Source organism: Crotalus tigris, unplaced genomic scaffold, assembly GCF_016545835.1.
Source record: "Crotalus tigris isolate CLP2741 ecotype Arizona unplaced genomic scaffold, ASM1654583v1 scf7180000018670.1062102, whole genome shotgun sequence".
NCBI lineage: Eukaryota > Metazoa > Chordata > Lepidosauria > Squamata > Viperidae > Crotalus > Crotalus tigris.
The window spans coordinates 1,024,320-1,047,488 of NW_024097136.1; the positions used below are offsets into that span (position 1 = coordinate 1,024,320).

The following is a 23,169-nucleotide window of genomic DNA, read 5'->3' on the forward strand; positions in this document are numbered from 1 at the left end:
CTCTCCGCTTTCAAGAGAAGGTGCGTCTAAACATCACTGCCATGACCAGATGTTATCTCCCCTTTCCCATGATGGACTTAACACCTGGGGATTGGTTGGTTTGAACCGTCTGGATGAACTATGGGGTGGGGTTTGCTTGGGGACACTTTAACCTATCGATCTGCGTGGGAAACCCTCAGATCCTATCTAGTATGCCTGCTATCAGCTTCTCCTAATAAAAGTTCCTTTTGGAAGAGCTGCTTCCACAAGTTCTGCTTTCTTGGGATGAGGCATTGAAGCAGGTCCTGACATTAGACAGGATCTGCAATAGTAGTCAACCCAGAAGGATGGATCTTGCCCGGGGACTCTGCAAAGTCTACCATGTTAGACACCTGTGCGGAGAAGGAAGAAGCCACGGCAAAGGGGGAGCCCTCCCTCCGGTCGGAACCCTGTCAGCTGTCCAGCTCCGAGACATCCTACACCTTGGAGGAAGAGGTGGTGGAGATGCACAGCCATAAGCCCCGCTGGTCCATGGGCATAGGAAAAAAGGATGAGTGGGAAAAGAAATCGAGAAAGGTGACATTGAGGCGAGGCAGCCACCAACTGGGATGGAAGCAACAGATGGAGAGATCCCTGCACCCTAGCGGGGATGAGGACGATCGTAGGGAGCAATCGAGCTGGATCCTGGAGAAGGCGATCGACCTGATGAAATCAACTCTTGCCTCCCTCAGAGATGAAAAGCCTGAGCCCCCCAGCCGTACCATTACCTTGGGCTGTAGCAAAAGAGGGGGAGTCTGAAGCCGAGGTCCCAGGAACATTAGGTGGAGCAACCGAGACCATAGCCATTGTGGCTGCAGCCCTCACCCCCCACCATGCGACGGCTGCTGATCGGGATGGACGACACCATAGATGACGTAGGCATCGATCCATCCAGAAGTTCCCACCGCTGGACGTGAAGTTTCAAGGAGAGCCATGGTGCCTGGGGTTCTTCCTTACCCAAGTCCTCAACTGCATGGAAGAATACGGCCGAGACATCCTGATTGAGAAGGCTCGGATCCACATTGTGCAGGTGGCCCTGGACGGTGTGGCAGCTGATTGGGTGGTAGATCTGCATGACTCCAACACCCCAGAGCTCCAGAACTTCAACCAGTTCATGTTCTCCCTTACATGATGATCCAAGGACCTGTTGGCAGACCGGAAGGCCCGCGACAAGATTAAGATGGTGAAGCAAGGCAGACGTCAAGTGGCCGAGTACACCCAGGAATTCCAGGCCATTGCTAGCAAGCTGAATTGGCCGGAAGTCATCCTGCTTAGCCATTTCAAGGATGGGCTGAATTACAATCTCTATGATGCCTGCCTTCCCCAGGTAGACCCATACCGATTGCACGATTGGTATGTCCTGGCAGAGGAAGCCGAGATTGACCTGCTTAAGAGACATTGCAGAGGGAAACCATGGAATCAATCACCCCCTGGGCTGTCACGCAAGCCCGCAAACCCACAGCCAAGAAGACCACTGGCTGCTTCAAGTTCGGGAAAGAGGGGCACCACATTGCCGAATGCTGTTCAAGGAACCCTCAGGAGAAGGCTGACTGAACACTAGCCAGGAAGTCAGAGAAGTCGCCCGCCAAGCTGCAAGAACCGGCCATGAAGGGCACCGAGGCCGAGTTCCCCCCCTCCACCCAACGGGGGAAGGGAACCCCAGTCTACACCGCAGAAGCATCCAACTCATCGGACGACAACTCCAAGGATGAGCCCCTGGTAAGTGGACCCATTGCGCCCCTCACCCAGACAGTGACTATCCTAGCCCCTCCATGCCTGAAACTGTAAAGGTTAGAGCTCTACTAGACTCTGGCTACACGCATTGCCTTATTAGCCCAATGCTGGTGGGGACCCTGGTCATTCCTGTGAGGAGGCTGAAGAAACCGATATCCTTCAGTCAATTAGATGGGTCCATAGCAGGGGGAATGCCAGCCACTCTAGCCACACTACTGATCCACCTCATCCTGGGGTACCACGAGGAGACTATAATGTTCATGGTGACCCCAGGCATGGAGTGTCCAATAATACTGGAGTTGGCATGACTAACGAAATGGAACCCCCGAGTGGACTGGAGGACAGTGGAACTCAGGTTACCAAAAGAGGATTGAACAGGATCACCACCCCAGGAAGTTCCCGAGAGTTCCCCTCCAGCAGTGGGAGAGGAAAAACATTGCCCGAAATACCCGAGGAGTACAAGGACCTTGCCGAAGTCTTTAGCGAGGACGAGCTACCCCCTCACCGTCGCACAGGCTGTACTATAGAAATTAAACCAGGAGCAAAGCTCCCAAAGCCTAGATTGTACTCCATGAGCCCCGGGGAGCTACAAGAAATGAAAAAAATTGTAGATAAGAACTTGGAAAGGGGCTTCATTGAGCCAGCTTCCCCAAAAAAGGTAGCGGCCCCAGTCCTGTTCAAGGAAAAGAAAGACGGCACGTTGCGCACGTGCATGGATTATTGCGCCTTGAATGCCATGTACCCTCTCCCCCTCATGAAAGACATGCTATCCCATCTATTGAAGGGTAAAATCTTCATGAAACTGGACCTAAGGGAAGCCTAATATCGCGTTAGGATTAAAGAGGGGGATGAGTGAAAGACGTGTTCAACTGCCCTATGGGATGCTACCAATTTAAGGTCTCGCTGTTTGGGCTGCAGGGAGCCCCTGTGGTCTTCATGCAGCTGATCAATGATGTACTGAGGGAGCACCTGTACAAGGGGGTCCTCGTCTACCTGGATGATATCCTTATATTTACGGAGACTAAGGAGGAGCGTATAAAATTAGTCGCAGCAGTTTTGAAAAAACGGAGAGCCGCCAACCTCTACACAAAGCTGTCAAAGTGTGAGTTTCACAAACAGAAAATTGACTACCTGGGCTACTGTATATCAACCGAAGGCATAGAGATGGACCCCAAAAAGGTTCAGGCATTGCTAGAGTGGGCGCCACCCTGCACAAGAAAGCAGCTACAAAGCTTCATGGGGTTCGCTAACTTCTACGGCCAGTTCATTCCTTCCTTCGCCCAAATAGCCCTGCCTATCATGAACTTATTAAAGACAAAAGAGGGAGGCTTTGTAAAACCTAGTCAGCCACTAACCTGGATTATGGAATGTCAAGCTGCACTCGAGAGACTAAAAAGGCTTTTTTCGGCTGAACTGGTCTTAAAACACTCTGACCCAGATGAGCCGTTCATAATCTAAGCCGATGCAAGTGACGTAGCAGTAGGAACAGTATTACTACAGGAAAACAACAAGGGGCACTTGCAAACTGTGCCTACACATCCAGAAAACTCTCTGACATGGGGCAACATTGGCCAGTGTGGGAAAAAGAGGTGTACGCTGTGAGATGGGCACTCCTCACCTGGCGTCACTTCCTGGAAGAGAATAGAATCCCATTCCAGGTCTTGATGGATCATAAGAACTTGGAGGCCCTAAAAATGCCCAGAAAGCTCACCCCCAAACAAGCCCAGTGGTCACAACACTTCCACCAGTTTACGTTCACGGTCAAACTTTTAACGGGGGAGGAATTTCCTGGCAGATGCCATATCCTGCATGCCCCAGTACAATAGCTCCCAGCCAACCATCTCCAAACCACTCATGCCAGAAGCGCAGCTGGCAGCACAAGTAACCACAAGAGTTCAAACAAAACTAAAGCAGCCAATAGCCAGCCAAGCAGGGATCGAATTAAGGAAGGCTCCAGAAACCGATGAATGGTTCCAGAGCCACAAAAATTTGTGCACTATCACTGACGGCTTGCCATGGCTGGGGGAGAAACTGTGCATCCTGAAGACCCAAAGGATTACATTTATGCAACTCTACCATGACATAAAACCAGCAGGTCACTTTGGATTCGTGAAAATGCTGCATCTAGTAAAAAGACAGTTCTGGTGGCCATCTATGAAAAAGGACATTGAGAGCTATGTGGCCAGCTGTCCAACCTGTGCAGCTGCTAAGAGACTGCAAGGGAAAGCCCCCGGACTGCTACAACCAATGGCAAATCCCTCAGCCCCCTGGAAGAAAATCTCTATGGACTTCATAGTAGAGCTACCAGAAAGTAATGGAAACACAGCAATCTGGGTGGTCATGGACTTATTCTCAAAACAAGTACATTTCATCCCCTGTCCAAAAATCCCCACCACTAAAGCCTTAGCAAAATTGTTTGTCCAGCACATATATAGACTGCATGGGGCACCCCAAGACATAATATCGGACAGGGGGTGCAATTCCCATCAGACTTTTGGAAAGAGTTCCTATCCCTTCTGGGGATCACCCAGGGGCTGTCATCTAGTCATCATCCTCAGATGAATGGGGGGGACAGAACATTCGAACTCAGTACTTGAGCAATATCTAAGATGCTTTATTAATTTCCAACAGATGAATTGGACCGATCTACTCCCTTTTGCAGAAGTGGCATACAACAACACAGTACATTCCAGCATGGGCTACACCCCATTCCAAGTAGCAAAGTTTCAACTCCATGCCGGAACTAAGTGCCATCGAACCGGCCATTCCCTCCTTGAAGGAGTGGATTGAACAATTAAAAAATACCTGGCCAGTAATTAGAAAAGTGCTAGATGAAGCTAGACAGGCCTATAAAGCACAGGCAGATAAGAAAAGAGTTGAACCAAAAGCATTCCTTGTAGGGGAAATGGTTTACCTATCCACAAAATACCTAAAATCCCTGCAGCCATCCAAGAAACTAGGACCAAAATACGTGGGACTGTTCCCCATCAAAAGAATCATGAACCCATAACAGTAGAGTTAGAATTACCCCAAACCCTCAGGCAGATTCACCCTATCTTCCATTGCAGCCTCCTAAAATGAGAGCAGCGATCACCGTTACGACCAGCCATCGTCCCACCCCCTCCTCCCATTATGGTTGACGGGGAGCAACATTTTGAAATAAAAGAAATCCTTGACTCCCGAAAATTCCACGGAGCGACTCAATGCCTAGTAGCATGGAAACACCTTCCCTCTTCCCAAAATGAATGGGTGCACAAATGTCACGTTAGAGCCCCTAAACTATTAAGAAAGTTTCACACAGACTACCTGAACAAACCAGACTAACCTCTCACTATTTGTTTTGTCTCTCAACAGATTGATCTCTCATATTTTTAAGGGGGGCAGGATGTGAGAACTCATATCTATCTGATTTCTTACTTCCCTTGCTCTCCTCTCATATTTCATACTTCCCTTGCTCTTCTTCTCTGACCCAAATTACATTCTCTTCTCTCCCTGGGTTCTGCCATACTCCTAGAGGGGAGGGGGGAAAGATCGCGGGTTTATTGACTTAGCTTCCTCTATCTCTACAATGTAACACTTTGCTTTCCTGCATTCTTTCTCTATTGCTACAGTGTAACACTTCGTTTTCCTGCACCATTTCTTTCTGTACTTTCTTCTCCCTAAACTGTCAGCTACCCTCAAGAGAAGGTGCGAAGAGTCGTCTAAACATTGCTGCTACGACCAGAGCCGGCCCGATGTTACCTCCCCTTTCCCACGATGGACTTAACACCTGGGGATTGGCTGGTTTGAATCGTCTGTATGAACTATGGGGTGGGGTTTGCTTGGGGACACTTTAACCTATTGATTTGCATGGGAAACCCTCAGATCCTGTCTAGTATGCCTGCTATCAGCTTCTCCTAATAAAAGTTCCTTTTGGAAGAGCTGCTTCGATGAGTTCTGCTTTCTTGGGATGAGGCATTGAAGCGGGTCCTGACAGTAATAACCTTTGTCTTCCTGTTGCTCTTTAGTTATTCTGAGCCTGGAATACTCAAAATCTGCAGGCTACCATGAGAAAAGTTTATTTTTCTAATAATAATATATACATTGTAATAATAAGTTATAATAATATGAAAATATATACTTTCAGACAGTTTGCCTATTGTATTATCAAACTGTATGGAAAACACTAGATTTGGGGAATGCTATTGTATTCCTTGGGGTAAATTCAATGGAACTGACAGGTGCAATAAACCAGGAGCTGGGTTAGAATTCAAAAGTACTACAAGTTTATTTCATGCTAAATAAGAATCTGATCTAGGCAAGGCAAATTGGTGCTAGATAAGAGTCAATGGAATTCATGGAAGCCCAGACTTAGGACTCTTGTGGGTGTGTAGAAACTCTAAACTGATAATACATTTGATTCCAACCTTCGGATCAGCCTGGTCATCTCCTATAAGAACTTAGTAGTGGCTATAAGATGCAACAACAATAACAATTGCTGAGATAATCTGTTACAATATTTCTTATATTTTAGGACAGGAAAGTGCTCTGCCTCTTCTAAGCCATGACCCTAGATCCCAGAGAGGTATCTTAAGAAGGGCTGTCTTTTCAGAAGAGCAATGAAAATCTTTGGAGAAAATGTTTCAGAAACAGAAATATATCAGCAAAACAGACAGAAAAAAACTGGCCATCAATCTGTGTCTGAAGGAGTCACAGGTAAAGATAGATTTGGTATAGTGACTTTCCCCCAGATAGTGCTTCTCAAAGGTGTGGACTTCAACTCTTCAAATGGCTGTTGTGGTTGGAGAATGTTTTTTTTTCCCAAAAAGTTTTTATTTTTCAATTATCAATTACATAAACAAAAAAGAAGAAATTTCACATTTGACAAGATACACTAGATGTCACTTGCCCACCCCCCCCGAAACTGCATCCGCCCTCTCTTATACTCTCCCTTACTTCCCTCCTCCTTCTCCCTCCCCTCACCTCTCTCTCTCTTCCCCCTCTCCTCTCACCATCCTACTTCCTCCCAAACCTTTCTCCTCCTCTCTCATCCCTCTTCGGATACAGTACCGGGGAAATGCCCAAGCAACATCTCTCTCATAAGTTATCCCTTATTATTTTACTTTGATCCTATCATCTAACCTACCTACCCCCCCACCCCGACCCCCCTCCCTCCCAATCCCAAAAACCCACCCACCCCAACCTCCCCTCCCCCCCACTTCCCAGAGCTTGGCACAGGGTTTTCAAACATATTAAACAAAATCTACTTAACTTTAACTAATGCAAACTAAATCTAACTAAACCTATCCAACTATACAAATAACAAAATCAATAAGTTACTTTAACTCAAATACAAAACAAATTTAAACAAATTAAAGAAAATCAACTATCAAAATCAAATAATGCCAAATTTAAAACAAAAATTGTTCATAATCAAGACAATACTTTTAATCATATCTACTCTAATCAAAGTTTACCCATTTTTTTCAAGCATATCAAACAAAATCTACTTAACTTTAACTAATGCAAACTAAATCTAACTAAACCTATCCAACTATACAAATAACAAAATCAATAAGTTACTTTAACTCAAATACAAAACAAATTTAAACAAGTTAAAGAAAATCAATTATCGAAATCAAATAATGCCAAATTTAAAACAAAAATTGTTCATAATCAAAACAATACTTTTAATCATCTCTACTCTAATCAAAGTTTACCCATTAAATCCCATATTTATTTTAACTTTAACTAATACAAACTAAATCACAATAAGTAAAACGAAAATTATTCATAATCCAAACAATACTTTTAATCATATCTACTCTAATCGTAATTTACCCATTAAATCCCACATTTATTCTTCATATAATTTATCCACCTTCTCCACACCGAGATGTGTATTTCTTTTGAACAATATAAACTTAGCTCTTAACTCTTTCCCCCCCAAACCCAAATAAATTTTGTGATAACCTTTTCTCCCAAATCAAAACCTTACAACATTCTTATCCACTTTTAATATATCATAATATATCATAAGTACTCTCAAATATTAAATCACCAAATTAAAACCTATCAACTATTCTCTCGAGCAGAAATCATAATTTTAAGCTTTTAAACTCTCCCCTAAAGAACAAAAATTTAACTTTATACATTTATTAAAAGTTATAGTAAATACTCTCAGATATTAAATCCCTAGATTAAAGCCTATCAAATCTTCTCCCAGGCAAAGATCATAAATTTAAACTTTCCCCTAAATAACAAAGATTTAACAAAACTCCTTATAACTAGCCGGCTGATATTCCAACTTCTCCTTCTATTATCTATTGCTTAGAAGATGACGAAGAACCTTCTGCTGTTCCATTATTTTACTTCTAAAAACTGCACGAGTCACGCCCAATTTCTTTGATAAATCTTCTGTTGAAGAGGACTGCTGCAAAGGTACAACCTGCATATTTTCTTCAATCAGCTGCTCTTCTGGCTTTTCTTCCACCTTTGTCTTACTTCTAAAAGCTCCACAAGTACTCAATTTCATTAATGAATCTTCTATCAAAAAAGATTGTTGCAAAGGTTTAACCTGCAAATCTTCTATCAGTTGCTCTTCCAACTTTTCTTCTAATACCTCAGTTCTAAAAGCTGCGCGAGTCATGCCCAATTTCTTCGATGAATCTTCTGTTAAGGAGGACTGCTGCAAAGGTTCAACCTGCATATTTTCTTCAATCAGCTGCTCTTCCAGCTTTTCTTCCACCTTTATTTTACTTCTAAAAGCTCCACAAGTACTCAATTTCATTAATGAATCTTCTGTCAAGAGAGATTGTTGCAAAGATTTAACCTGCATATCTTCTATCAATTGCTCTTCCAACTTTTCTTCTAATATCTCAGCTGTAGGCAATAAAGAGCCCGCCTTCAAAACAGAAGTATAAAAATCTTTCGCTTTTAAAATTGTATCAAGTCTATAGCGTGTCCCCGCATAATTCACCACTATTCCAGCCAGTATCTCCCATCTGAAACGAATCTGTCGCCTCTTAAGCTCATCAGCCAAAAAAGCAAAATGCTTTCTTACTTTGAGAATTCTTGAAGGTAGTTCTTTCAGAAGTATAACATCCTGGGCTGCAATTTGAAATCTCTGCTTGTAAAAGGCTTGTAAAATTTTATTACGAAGTGATCTACTAAAAAAATAAATAACCACATCTCGTGGCAGATTCCTCTGTCTTGCAACCCTTGAGTTAACCCTAAAAACTTTTTCTGTCTCTCTCAATATTTCTTCAGGCTCGGATTCCAAAATAAGAGCTATATCCTTTGCAACCACTTGTCTCAAATCTTCTTGATTATTTTCCTGCATTCCCCTTATTCTTAAAGCAAATTCCATACTTCTGTATTGTAACATAGTAATTTCATCCTGAATTATTTCCACCTTATTTTCTATTTTATCTTCCAATTTTTCAGAATTTTCTACAGCAACATCAATACGCTGATCCAAACGATCTATGTGATCAGCAAACTTCTGAAGCACAGACGCTATATCTTCTCTCAATTTCCTAAATTTATTTTCAATAATTTCACTTATCTCTTTTTCAATCCGTCGTACACTATCTTCCAAAGCGTCCTGTAAGTCTTTAGGTAAAACTGCTGGTAAAGCTGAGAAAAATGGTGGAAATTTAGACTCAACTTGCTGAGCTGTCTGCATTACCGAAGAGGAGATTGAGGCTTTAGAAACAAAAGCTCCAAAATACTTTGAAGCCGTCTTAAAAAAAAAAAAAACCTCTTAAAATCTTATAAAACCTTTAACAAAGAGAGAGAGAAAAGAAGACAAAAGGAGGGGAAAAAAGACAAAAGCCCCCTGTGTAAATAAAAAAAGAAGAAAAAAGAAAGCTGTTACATTGTTTCAAATTAAAGTTCCGGTCCTTTCACTCTTAAAAACAACATCTCAGTGCCATTTTTCACCCCTCTCAAATAAGAAAAGAGAGAAGATGAAATCTTTTCCAGAGTTAAAGTCTCAAAATAATCACAGATATAATCTCCCTGGTCAGCTCTGTCTGCTTTAAATTTTATTCACAAGTTCATTTTGAAAGCAGATGTGTAAGCAGCGTCTAGCTTTGCCCCCCCAAAAAATTAGAGCGAAGGCATCCTGGAATGTGGAGAACACCTTAGACTCCGTGGGAGCTCTCACCCTCCGACCACCAAAGAAAAAAAAACGTTGGGGTCTCTCAGGGAGCCCTGCCACTATTCGAGGGAAACTCATCTCCTCCCCTTCGCCCAGGGAGAGAGATTCCAAGCCGCGAGACGGCTGTTGCTTGCTGTCTCAGCTGGCTTTGACACATTCCAGGGCGGACGGCTGAAAACAGCCGCCATCGGCGCCGCCGTCACAGGAAGCTCCGTGGTTGGAGAATGTTGATATTGGAATTCCACAGATTTGGAGGGATGCCCAGGTTGGGAAAGGTTGTGGGAAAAATATTTAAAACTTGTTTTTTTTAACAAGAAAACAAATAAAACAATATGTATAAAATAACCAGGACAGATAATTTTCAACTACATTTTGAGAACAAAGTTGTCAAATATGGGAATGAACTTCTTTATAATGTATCAGAAAAGAAAAAGCCACATTTAGATTTGCTTGCAAAAAAAAAAAATTGTATATAGAAGATGCAGGGGAAAATAGAGCATCTTAATGGTTTAACCTAAACCTCACTGTAGCTGAGAGGCAATATATAAATTAGTAGCTTGGGTTAGAAAAAATGCTCAGATGATCCAATTGAGTAAGTTAGCAATTTCTAAATAATAGCTCAGATGGGTAAGTAGGATCTTTAAGTAATACAAATGTATTTCAACTTCTGAAGTTTGGTCACATATGAAAGAAGGGGTATGGCTCCTCACTGACCTCAGTCCAGGACACATAATTTGCAGACTAAGAATTATGTGCAGTTCCTTACAAACATAGTGGCAATCCAATGAACCCTTCCAAAATTGCCAACAAATTGTAATTTCTGCAGTTTAAGGAAGGTAAAATTATATTTTGGGGAGCATTACATTAAATATGATCAATATAATTAATTACATTTATAATTAAACGAATCATACCTTTTGCCCTGCTCTGCCAATTTTGGGGGAGAATATGACTCCTGTATGCTACCAAAAGCATTTTGATCCCCCCAAGTTTAAGGTTACTATCTTAAATATGATTTTCGTATGTTTCACATTAAAAGTTCTCATAGACTGAACTTCTAAAATTCGTTAGTATTACCCTAATTTCCAATTGGCATAAAGTGTACTTGGGACTACAGGACTATCTATTTCCATCCTTGGTGTGACCATTTTTTTCTGACAAATTCATTCCTTATTTGAACCTCTTATTGGATTTTCCTAATAAGCTAGATGGAAGCTGGAGTGTTTTATGCTAGGCAATTTTGGCTAGGGTAATGAAAGGAAATGTCTTAATTTAATAATTATAAAAAGTTTCTTTTAGACAGAATTACCTAAACAATCTAAAAGACTTGTCTCTATCTCACAGGTCAAGATCTGGTTTCAAAATCGAAGGATGAAATGGAAAAACTCCAAAGAAAAAGAAGTGCTCTCAGATCGGGATCTGCCAGAGGAAGGTCTTCAAGAGATATATGTTTCCAGGGGTTTAAATTTTTCCTCCTCACCATGTCCAGTCTGGGAAATGTCTCAACAACAATCAAATTCAAGATGGCAGAATTTCCCAGAATGTGCTGGGAGACTGAGTAACAGAATTAGTCTGCAGCCACACATAAAGCCAACTTTGTCTTCCGACACATCATATTTGTATCAAGAAAGAGGCACCATAGACAAGGAACTCTCTCATAAGAACAGTAAAAATGATGGAAACCACTGTTTGAAGTGAACTCTAATTAACTTTATGAGAGAACTGAATTAGATTATGTATTCCATCACTGGTTCAAATAAAATGTAAAACATTTATATTGACATAATTAATAGTTTAACAAATATTCAGTAATTAATCTTCCTTTATGTTCCCTCCAGCTGAAATAATATCTTTAAGTACAGTGAGAGGGAACTAGTGGTAAGTAAAATTAAAGCGTGAAACAATACAAATAGATTTGGATTTTGCAATCAGTCAGATTAAATTAGCATTTCATTATATAGCCATTAATAGGAATTATGGAATTGAGGACATCTTATATTGTATGATATTAAGTCTGCATTATTATAGGGTTTGTGATACATATAAAAATATAGAGAAATAAAATGGAGTTTGATGATCTATCTGTACAGTTGCCTGGTACAGATTACTGAATCTGGGCTCTCTAACCCTGATTTGGTGAAAATATCAGAATTTGTCTTTGAATAAGAATTTGAATAAGCACCTATAACAGTGATGGCAAACATTTTAGAGACCGAGTGCCCAGACTGCAACCCAAAACCCACTTATGCATCGTTAAGTGCCGGGTGGGTGTGGCCCATTGGGTGGGTGTGGCCCATTGGGTGGGCGTGGCCAATTGGATGGGCATGGCTGCAGTGGATAACAGCAGACTGGGTGGGACTAAAAAGTTGAATCAATTCCAACTTTGCAAGAACTTTTTTTTTCCCGTGAGAAGTTGAAATTGACTGATTGAACCTTTTTTTTTTTTGCACATGGCAGCGGAGGCCTAAAGCGAAAAGGTTTTATAAAACCCAGCTGAAGGCCTAGGACTGGGGCGACGATGCACATGCCCACAGAGAGGGCTCTGAGTGCCGCCTCTGGCACCCGTGCCATAGGTTCGCCACCACTGACCTGTAACCATGACAGGACTCCCATTCATTTTTGCTAGTATTGTTGTCATCAAGAAGGGTAGGGATCAAAAGCATCCAAAGGACATTTGTTACATTTACATCATGGGCATATGCAGGGCAAAAGGAAAATAACTTTATGAGAGCAAACATGCAAATTATGCAAATTATGCAATTCAGGTCACTTGTGTGAGGATATCATGATGCTCATAATGTCAATGTGTTTTATTCCTTGTGGCTATAATTCCCATAATTAAGGCAGGGTTTCCCTGGAGTGAAAAAAAGGAAAGTTGTCAGATTTAGATTCCAGTTTTGTACTTATGTATCTAGATCAGAGCATGCTGAGTGACATAGAGTTTACTTATAAATAAATATGCCCTAGATTAGTTTTTCTTTTGCTTTGAATTGAACCAGATAGGAGGTAACAGGTAATCCAAGAAAGGATAATAAAGTATAAAGAAACAAACAAATACATAAATAAATAAATGGTGGGGAACACTCTTGAGTCATTCTGGGTAGTGATGATTGGTGTTAAAAAATATTAAATCCAGCAATGGAACTCCAGATCAACTCCATATATTAGGCTAATGAAATACCTAGTTCCAAAACCATACTTCCCTTTTATTGCATCTCATCTGGAAACTTGAATGAGTTATTTAGTCACTGTCACACAAAATGCTTGGAAATTGTCACTGTATATTGGCTACAGACTTATTCCTGTGGAACAGCTTGCTTTCAGAAATTGTGAGCACTCCATCACTGGAGGTTTTTAAGAAGAGACTGGACAGTCACTTGTCTGAAATGGTATAGGTCAGGGGTAGGGAACCTTGGTTCTTTTATGACTTGTGGACTTCAACTCCCAGAATTCCTTAGTCAGCATGTGTAAGGACCCACCCCACTTTGCATCTTAAGAAGACAGAACTCTTGGAATAATTCTTCCAACAGGAATCCTTTATTAAGAGAAAATGGTTGCAGGCGTTCTAGACAGGACTTGGGGTCCAAGCTCTCCCATTTGAGGTTTTAAGGGGTTCCCCAGTAGTCCCACCCAATCACCCCCCTCTTCCAGTGACAGTTTCAGGCATCACAATCCCACCCCCTTTTCCTTTCTGGATGGAGACTTCAGAGAAAACTACATGAAAGGTAAATAGCCTCCTTTGTTATGATAAGGCCTTTTGCTGCTATCCACATTCAATCCTTTTGAAGTTGTACCGAAGGAAGTGAGGGCCATAAAGCCCCCTTGTTCACCCCCTTCCCTTTCTTGTATGACAGAATCCAGAGAGGGCAGAAATGGGGTTTTCTATAATTGATAACTGGAGATGAAGTGTAATTGGATTCTGACAGCATGGCTGGTTCAGGAATTCTGGGTATTGAAGTCCACAAGTCATAAAAGAGCCAAGGTTCCTTACCCCTGGTAGGTATAGGTTCTCCTATTTGAGCAAGGGCTGAACTAAAAGACCTCCAAGGTCTTTTCCAGCTTCTATTCTATTCTATTCTATTCTATTCTATTCTATTCTATTCTATTCTATTCTATTCTATTCTATTCTATTCTATTCTATTCTGTTCTAAATGATGGCTTTTCTGCCACATATTTATACAAAAGGCGTGAGTAGTAGAGAAATCGTTGACAATGATGAAAAAATTTCAAAAATGTTTATATTGCATTATCTTACAACTTTTTAAAGATTTATTTAACATGCAACGTCACACATTGCAGAAATTCTTATAAATGCAGGACAATTGATATAGCATCAGATTTCTGATTTATATGTATAACTGTCCAGATGACATAGTAATCAGCATACAGGATAGGAATTTGATTTTATACACTTCTGTTTGTCATGGCCATGGGGCCCAAAAGGGCCATATGGCTGCACCTGGTCATTTAGCACTGCGAGGGAGCACATGGATCTTAAAGAATGTTACAAATATGGGTGACTATTACTCCCCAATGCCACAAGGATTAGTGCTATCCCCTTCTCTTTTTAACTTGTACATCCTGAAACTGTTTCTTGGAAATTTATTTATGCTGGTGATATCAGTCTCACAGTCCAAAGAAACAATTTCCGTGATGCAGAGGACATCCTCTCTCAAGATCTCCAGAAGCTGGATGACTACTTCAAAAAAATGGTGCTTCCAACCAAACCTAATAAAACAGAAGTAGCCATATTCCACCTCAACAATAGGTACACAAATTACCAGCCTTCAATGAAGTTCCCATAGTTTATTTTATAATGTAATAACTCTCGGAAGTACCTGGAGTTAACAGTAGACAGATCACTAACCTTTTGGCAACACTTGGAACAATCAACTGCAAAATTGAAAAGCTGCACCAATTTATTGTAGAGACTGACTAGAACAGGGCTAAGCAAACTTGGCTCTTTTATGACATGCTGGCTCAGGAATTCTGGGAGTTGAAGTCTACGAGTCATAAAAGAGCCAAGTTGCCTACCCCTGGACTAGAACATCATGGAGTGTTGATTCTAATACCCTACAAACAACAGCCTTGGCTTTGGTTTATTCCACAGCTAAATATTGTGCATGTGGCTTAACAGTGCCCACCCAAATGTTCATTGTTCGACTCCACCAGACAATGCATATCATCTCTGTCACTTTGCATCTCACTCCTGTGCACTGGTTACCAATACTTAGCAATATCATACCACCCCACATTAGAAGGCAACAAGCTCTCATTCAGCTATAGTCAAGGATGCTGAATAACAAGGCCCTCCCTATTCACCAGGACAATGCACAGCCCATCACAAGATTGAAATCCTGTAGGCCAGCATGGAAAATAGCTATTTACTAAACATCTACCCTGTGTAATCTTGAGAATACCTGGAGAGAGGAATGGTCCAAAGTACTTTCTTGTGGCTTGAACATTAGTTATCCCTCTACTAAACCACCTGGTTTTGATCTGTCTTGCTTTATCTGGTCGAAATTGAATAGAATTTGATATTGGAGGAAGTACCTCTGTCCTGTATCTATGGGAATGGAAAAATTCCCCTGTTGCAGTTGTGCTCATATGCAAACTATTAAGCGTATTATATAAGATTGCCCACAATGTGCATTCTCTGGTTCTCTAGAAGATCTGCATGATGCAATACCAGAGGCATTCACCTGGATAGCTGAATTGGACATCCAGTTATGAAGCCACTGCCATACTTCCAGAGAAGTTTTATATATAATTATGTGGACTGCATATATATGTTTACTTCTCTTCTGTCATGTTCTAGTCATATGCTAAATAATAAGAATAGGAATTCTATGGCATTTAAAAAAATTGAATTTGAATTTTTGTAGCTACACACTTTAAGACTAATCAGAAGTATACTATTCCAACTAAGCATGATTTAGGTAAATAGAGCTGCACATACCTTATATTGAAATCAGTGGAATTTATATGTTGAACTGTTAATTTCTGTACACGCTGATTCTTTTCTAAATCTGCTGAATACTAAGAAAAATATGTGTTGTATCAAAGTAGTCAAATAGGTCAGCTTGGAGAGCAGTAAAAATGACAGCAGATGGATATAAAAAGACAAGCTGCTGTAAATAAAGTTTGACAGCTTGATAAAAGAAGAAAAAAAAATGAAAATAGACCTAGTAAGATTTTTTCAAATAAAGGGTAAAAAAAAGAAAAGATTTGTTATTGCTGTCTAACCACAGAAGCATGAATAGGTCCAATTAACTTAACTTCATCTGAACTTTGACAATGCCCTCACACTCCTGGGGGGGGGGAAGGGAAAGGTAGATGGCTCCAGGCAAGTGTTTTTTTTAATGGAAATATGGCCACCAGCCCCCCCCCCCAAAGCGGTGGTGGTAGATGGAGGAGAAGGAATGGCGGAGGAGTCAGAGGAGGAATCAGTTTAGTTTCATTAACCAGGTGCTGACCATAGTTGAGAAGATTTCTGTGAATAGGCTTTTAGCAATAAATGAGTTACAGTAAATTGAGCCTTCATGTATGGACCTGTTTTTTTGCGCCTAACAATAGAGTCCAAACTCACCAAGGCAAAAATGTGAGTCACAGGACTACTAGCCCCAAAAGGATATTACACCTGAGTTAAAATGAATTTAATTTTTAAAGTAAAACTAAGCAGCTAGCTCCATTGAAGTCCAGTGAAAGTTAATTTGTTTTTAAATTAATTTTAAAATCATAATGCTTTTCTATTTTTAAAATTATACTATAGTTCATTAAAGTATGCACAGTCACAAAACTGTATTTCATCTGCCGCATGAAGTCTATAATATTTAAAAACTGATCCTTAATTCTTCAGCTGATTACATACAAATAATAATGTTTGAGTCCAGATTCTCAGTTAATTACTTACTGAGCTGACAAATATACCAAAGGCTTACGTACATTGTTTTGCTTATTCTCCACAGACAATACATAATTGTAATCTTGAGAAATGGTTTATCCCAGATGATTCAAATTCAGGTTATTGTTTCCTAACATACTCCTCTATTTATGCAATGTTGGACTTTATTGGAGTTTTCAGTAGAGCACTGAATAAATTCATAATCACTCATGAAATGTGTTCCATTAGTAATAGATAAGACAGCTGTTTCTGATGATCTCACACAATTCAGTAAATTGCTGATAATCCCCACTGACTGCATCTGTATGAAAAACAGAACAATAAGAAACACTTAATGGAACAGTCCTTAATAAAGAATAAGTCCTTTATTCCTGTATCCAATTGAGTGATAATTATCCAAATAAATAGTACTCCAGTAAATATGAATGTTATACAGGTTTACGCTCCCATAGCTGACAGCATTGAGGAGGATTTAGAGAAGTTCTACGAAGATATAAGCAGTGTACTGAAAACCCTAAAAAGTAATGATATCACAATATTCATGAGGGACTTCAATGCAAAAGTGGGAGAAGGAAGTGATGCTCCTGTAGTTGGAAACTTTGGCTTAGGAACCAGAAATGGTAGAGGTGACAGATTTGTAGACTTCTGCAAGGAACATAGGCAATGTGTGATGCATACTTTTTTCAAGTTGCCAAAAAGACGCCTCTACACTTGGAGATCACCAGCAGATACACGAAATAATGTAGTAAGGAACCAAATTGACTATCTTACAATAAACAAAAGATTTAGAAACTCAGTAAAATCAGTAAAAACATACCCAGCTGCAGATGTACCATCCGATCATAATCTACTACTTGCCGAAGTCCAGCTGAAACTAAAAAGGATGAAAAACCCGAACCCTGCTAAACCAAGAATTGACAGAGACTTCATCATTAAACATGGAGGTAAGATTAAATAAGAATTAGAAAATCATTTAAGGGAAACCAACAACCTGAATGATGATGATGTATAAGCGAACAGGAATAAATTTAAAAATGCAATAGTAGAGTAACAAATTCAAAACAGAGAGAGGGGTACCACTAGAAACAACAGTGGATGAAAGAAGATCTTATAAAAATAAAAACAAAGAAAAATACAATGAATTGCAGAAAACAATTAGAAGAAAAATTCTACTGGCAAAAGAAAAGTGGTTTGCAAAGAGATGCAGGGAAATAGAAGAGACAGAACGTATACATGATAATTTCAATTTAAACAAAAAGGTGAAAGAAGCAGCAGGCCTCTACAAAAAGAAAACCATCAATTTAGTTGACAAAGAAGAGAAAATTAGATGAGGATGAAAAACTAAAAAGATGGAAGGAATATATTGAAGAACTTTTTGAGGACACTAGGGATGATATAGATATGGGAAGTATAACAACTGGACCAAATATCACTATGGAAGAGGTTGAACATGCAATAAAAATAGCAAAAACAAGAAAAGCCACAGGACCTGATGATATCCCAATAGAAATTTTAAAATTGCTGGAAGACAATGGGAAGAATTTTTTACTGCAGCTCTTCAATCAGATATATGAAACAGGAAAGATACCAAATGATTGGCTAAAATCAACCTTTGTGACAATCCCCCCAAAAATAAATGCAAAGAAGTGTACCGAATACAGAACAATAAGCTTAATGGGTCATGCTCTAAAAATATTCCTGAGAATAATTCACACAAGAATATACAACAAAATTGAAGAGCGTCTAAGTAACACACAATTTGGTTTCAGAAACAATCTTGGTACATGAGAACCGCTGTTCAGCATCCAAGTTCTTGTACAGTGTTGTAGAGATGTCAATCACAGTGTTTACATGTGCTTCATTGATTTTGAAAAAGCTTTTGATAAAATAAGACACAGCAAACTATTAGAAATCCTGAAACAAGGGGGACTAGATGACAAAGACATCCAAATAATAAAGAATCAGTATTGGCATCAGGTAGCAAATGTGAGACTAAGCCAGTGGTTCTCAACCTTTCTAATGCCGCGACCCCATAATACAGTTCCCCATGTTGTGGTGACCCCCAACCACTTATACATCACCGGGTGCCAGGGGCGTGGCCAAAGAAAAGGGGGAAAAAATGGCGGACAGCCTTGTTTGGCGACCCCCATGAAATGGTCGTTCGACCCCAAATGGGGTCCCGACCCATAGGTTGAGAACCACTGGACTAAGCCAAAAATACTCAGCTGATGCAGAAATAAGAATAGGGGTCAGACAGGGATGTATTCTGTCTCCACTGTTGTTCAATATCTACTCTGAGTCAATCTTCAATGAGGCACTGGAGAACATCAATGCTGGCATCAAAGTAAACGGTGTTTGGATCAACAACTTAAGATATGCTAACGATACAGTTCTGCTTGCCAGTAAGCATGAAGACCTTCAGCTCCTCATCAACAGAGTTACAGAAATATCTGAAAAATACAGCTTGAAGCTTAACACCTCAAAAACCAAGATCATGGTCGTCAGCAAACAACCGTTAATTTACCACCAATAAATTCAGAAGGCATACCACTAGAACAGTGGTTCTCAACCTGTGGGTCGGGACCTCATTTGGGGTCAAACGACCATTTCATGGGGGTCGCCAAACAATGCAGTGCACCATTTTTTTCTCCTTTTCCTTGGCTGTGCTACTCCCTTTTATTCTATTGGCTTTTGAAAGCCAATAGAATAGACTCTCTTGAATAGAGTCTAATTCTATTGGCTTTCAAAAGCCAATAGGAATTGTCTAGGCTGTCTCTGCCCTGCTGAGCCTGCCAAAAGTCCTATTCTGCAAACGGTGCTGCAAGATGTCTGCAGCGAAGGCGAGCTGTCTGGAAGTTTCCACCCCTCCCTGCTGAGCAGTTACTAAAAATGTAAGTAAAAGAGGGCCAGGGGTGGGAGGTGGGAGGCTGGCAGGCGCAGGGAAGGTTGCTGGCACACGTGGGGCCCGGTGGGTGCCTTACCTCCCTTGGGCTGGGCCAGCTGGTGGCCCAGCCGGTGGTCGGCCTGCTCCGTCTCTGCCGCTTGCCAGCTATGCCTCGGCTGGTGCAGGGGGCGGCACCATGCACGCGCGGCGATCCCGGGCAGAGAAAGTCCTCGACTTATGACCAGTTGGGTAGTCCTCGACTTACGACCAGTTGGAGTTGCGGCATTAAAAAGGTTGAGAACCACTGCACTGTTCTAATTTACATGAAAGCTGGGACATGACCGTTGAAGTAAAGACAAGGATAGAAAAAGCCCGAACTGCATTCTTTACAATGAAAAAGGTCTTCTGCAGTCATGACATAAGCCTAAGACTGAAAATCAGGCTTGCCAGATGCTACTGTATATTTTTTCTATCCTGCTCTATGGAGTAGAGAGTTGGTCTCAGACAGAAGGCCACCCGAAGAGACTAGAAGCATTTGAAATGTGGATTTACAGGTGGCTGTTACATATAAGCTGGGTTCACAAGATCAGAAATGAGGAGGTGATAAGCCGCCTGGGAAAGCCAAGGGAAATCATCAAAACAATTAAAAACCAAAAATTAGAATATTTCAAACATGCGATGCAACACCCAGAAAAATACGGCATACTCCATTTAATCCTCCAGGGAAAGATTGAAGGCAAACGAGGTCCAGGCAGAAGAAGAACATCGTGGCTTCAAAATCTAAGAGACTGGTTTGGACAAAGAACTTTTTCGTGCGGCTGCTGATAAAAACAGGATCGCCAACATGATCGCCAATGTCTGACAACGGATTTGGCACAAGAAGAAGAAGAAGAATGGAATAGAAGGAAACATAAGCATTCCTACTCCTTGACATAATGTTATGACCAAAGTTAAAATTATCATATCCAACTTTTCTAGAATGTCTTTGTAAAAAGGCTCCATCAGCAGCATCAGTAGTTATTAACAGCATTATTCTAAAAAGAAAAAGAGGCATGATCTACTTTTGGCATTTTGCCCCTCATTCTTATGTCTATCTTGATCCACGCTTCGAAGAAAAAAGTTGTCAGCAACAGAAGTTAAGAATTTTTCTTGAAAGATTGTGCTGGTAGAGTTTATCTTTCAACAGATGTTAGGGTAGTTAAAATCTCCCCCCCACTATTAATTCATGAATCTTTAAAAGATCTGCATTTTATTTTGGGAACAAAACAATAATCTGCTTAATTTGGCAGCAACAGTAAACACCAATATCTAATGGTGGTATTCAAATATGTGAACAACCGGCTGTCTGTGTGGATGCCGCTTCTGGAAGTCCATTCTGGGCCTGGGAAACAAAAAATTAGCTACCAGTTTGGTTTACCAGAGTGGGTTTTATATTATCAAGCATCTGTATTAACATGGGTAAAAGAATGGATAATTCTTAGAAACAAAAGGTTGTTGTTATATTGGAGGGGCATGATTTGCATTTGGGGTGGTGCACTTTCTTATGGTACGGGAAAAATAAAATTCATAAGTACTTTCAAAATCACTATATAAGAAATGCATTATTAACAACATGGGAAAAAATAAAATGTAAAATATATCTGAAAATTCCAGGATGGCTTTCAACAATGGAAGCATTTGTACACCCAAATTTAGTTGATTTTGAAAAAAATCCGGACATACAGAGATATTCTAAACTCTGAAGAAAATTTAAAATCTAAACAAGAAATGGAAAATCAGGGTATCAATTTATCATGGTGGGCACATTTACAAATGTAAGTTAGATATGATAAAGATGTTAAACTGTATGGATTTTAAAAGGAGCAAACTTTGTTTGATAAGATATTATTAATTTCTGATGAGAAATTAATTAAGAAAATTTATAATTTTCTATTAACTTTGAAAATGGAAAGCGAACAAGCTAAAGAAACAATGATAAGATGGGCAAAAAATTTTTTGGATACTATATAGAATTAGAAAAATGGCAAAATTTGTGGGAAAGAAATTGTAAACTGACCATGTCAACTTCTTATAAAGAAAATTCATATAAAATATTTTATAGATGGCACTTGCCACCAGCACTTGCCACTAGCAAAAATGTTTAAAAACATGTTAGATGTTGGAAATGCAAACATAAGTCAGGCACTTATTATCATGTTTGGTGGACATGTGCCAAAGCAAAGAGTTATTGGAAAAAGATACATGCCTGGCTAGAAAAGATGTTGGGAGAATATGTAGATTTTAAACCTGAACTTTTTTTATTAGATATAATGCCAGAAAAGACTGATAAACACAGCATATATTTGATTTTGCATGTTACAGCAGTGGCAAGAATTATATTTACAGATCTTCCAGTTTGGCAGGGAATGAGACAGACATGGGAGGCTGGATCTCCAGCCTCTTAGTCCGGTTTCGCTTCACCTAGCGTCTCTTAAAGGGACGGAAAGTTGCCTTGGAGGGGCAACAAAGAAAGAGGGATATGAATCTGGTGGCGACCAATCTGGGCGTACTGAAGCCCCCTCTAAAGGGGCGGAAGAAAGGCTGTCGGGAGAGCCGAGGCAGCCCAAGTTGTCTGCAGCCGGAAGGGAAGCTATGAAAAACAGCTGATTTTCAACAACATGCTATGTCTGGGTGAGTTGAAGTCTTTTCCTTCTCCTTGTGTTTGAAAATGTTGAGACCCTGAAAGGGAGAGCTTGAAAGAGTAAAGACCCCCCAGAGAGACTTTTGGAGCGGCAATTTAACATTAAGGAGCACTGGAGTGCGGAGATAAATAAGCCAAGGAGGACACCTACTGGTGAAAAATAAGAATTAAAAAGAGAGTGACCTTGGGAAGCTTGAGAACAAAACAAAGCCTTGGTCTGAGATAACAAGAGACTGTTTATAGCTATGCTTGTTGACATTGGCTAAAAACTAAATAGACATTATCTGGGGGGGGGGGGAGAACATTTTAGATCCAAGAAGGGACTGGAGGAGGTAGGTTTACCTCACAACAGCTGATTCCTGTTTACACTTTGGATATAAGTTTAAGACTGTGAGCCACAAAATGAGTACATCTAATATTTCCAGACTTGCAAAGAAAACCTCTTCGGCGCCCTCTGTCGGACAAGCCAGTCCAATAACTCAGAGTTCTGTTGGTACATTGCTACAGTGTGACAAAACAAGCACGGCTCAAGGTGAAACACAGGCTTCTTTAAAATTAATTCAAGAAATCTTGCAGAGGAACCATGAGGCAATACAAAGTAAACTGGAGAAAGTAAGTAAAGAAATTCTGGATATAAAGGCACAATTTGAAGCTCAAAATCAAAAGATCATTAAAAATGAACAGAAAATCCAGGAAGTGGAAAATAAAACTGAAGACATTGACAAAAAGGTGGAAATGTTATTGCAAAAGAATGAAGGACTGGAACAAACAAATCAAGAGCTAGAACGGGCTTTGGCAATGGTTGA

The 23,169-nt window shown here is 40.4% G+C and overlaps 1 long non-coding RNA gene across 1 annotated transcript; it reads left to right on the forward strand.

Moving 5' to 3' along the window:
* Positions 1-230: 230 nt before the first annotated feature.
* LOC120313408 lies at positions 231-11,670 on the forward strand. Its single transcript, XR_005558144.1, has 2 exons — positions 231-6,447; positions 11,240-11,670. It is a non-coding gene; the product is annotated as an uncharacterized LOC120313408 (long non-coding RNA).
* The last annotated feature ends 11,499 nt before the right edge of the window (positions 11,671-23,169 follow it).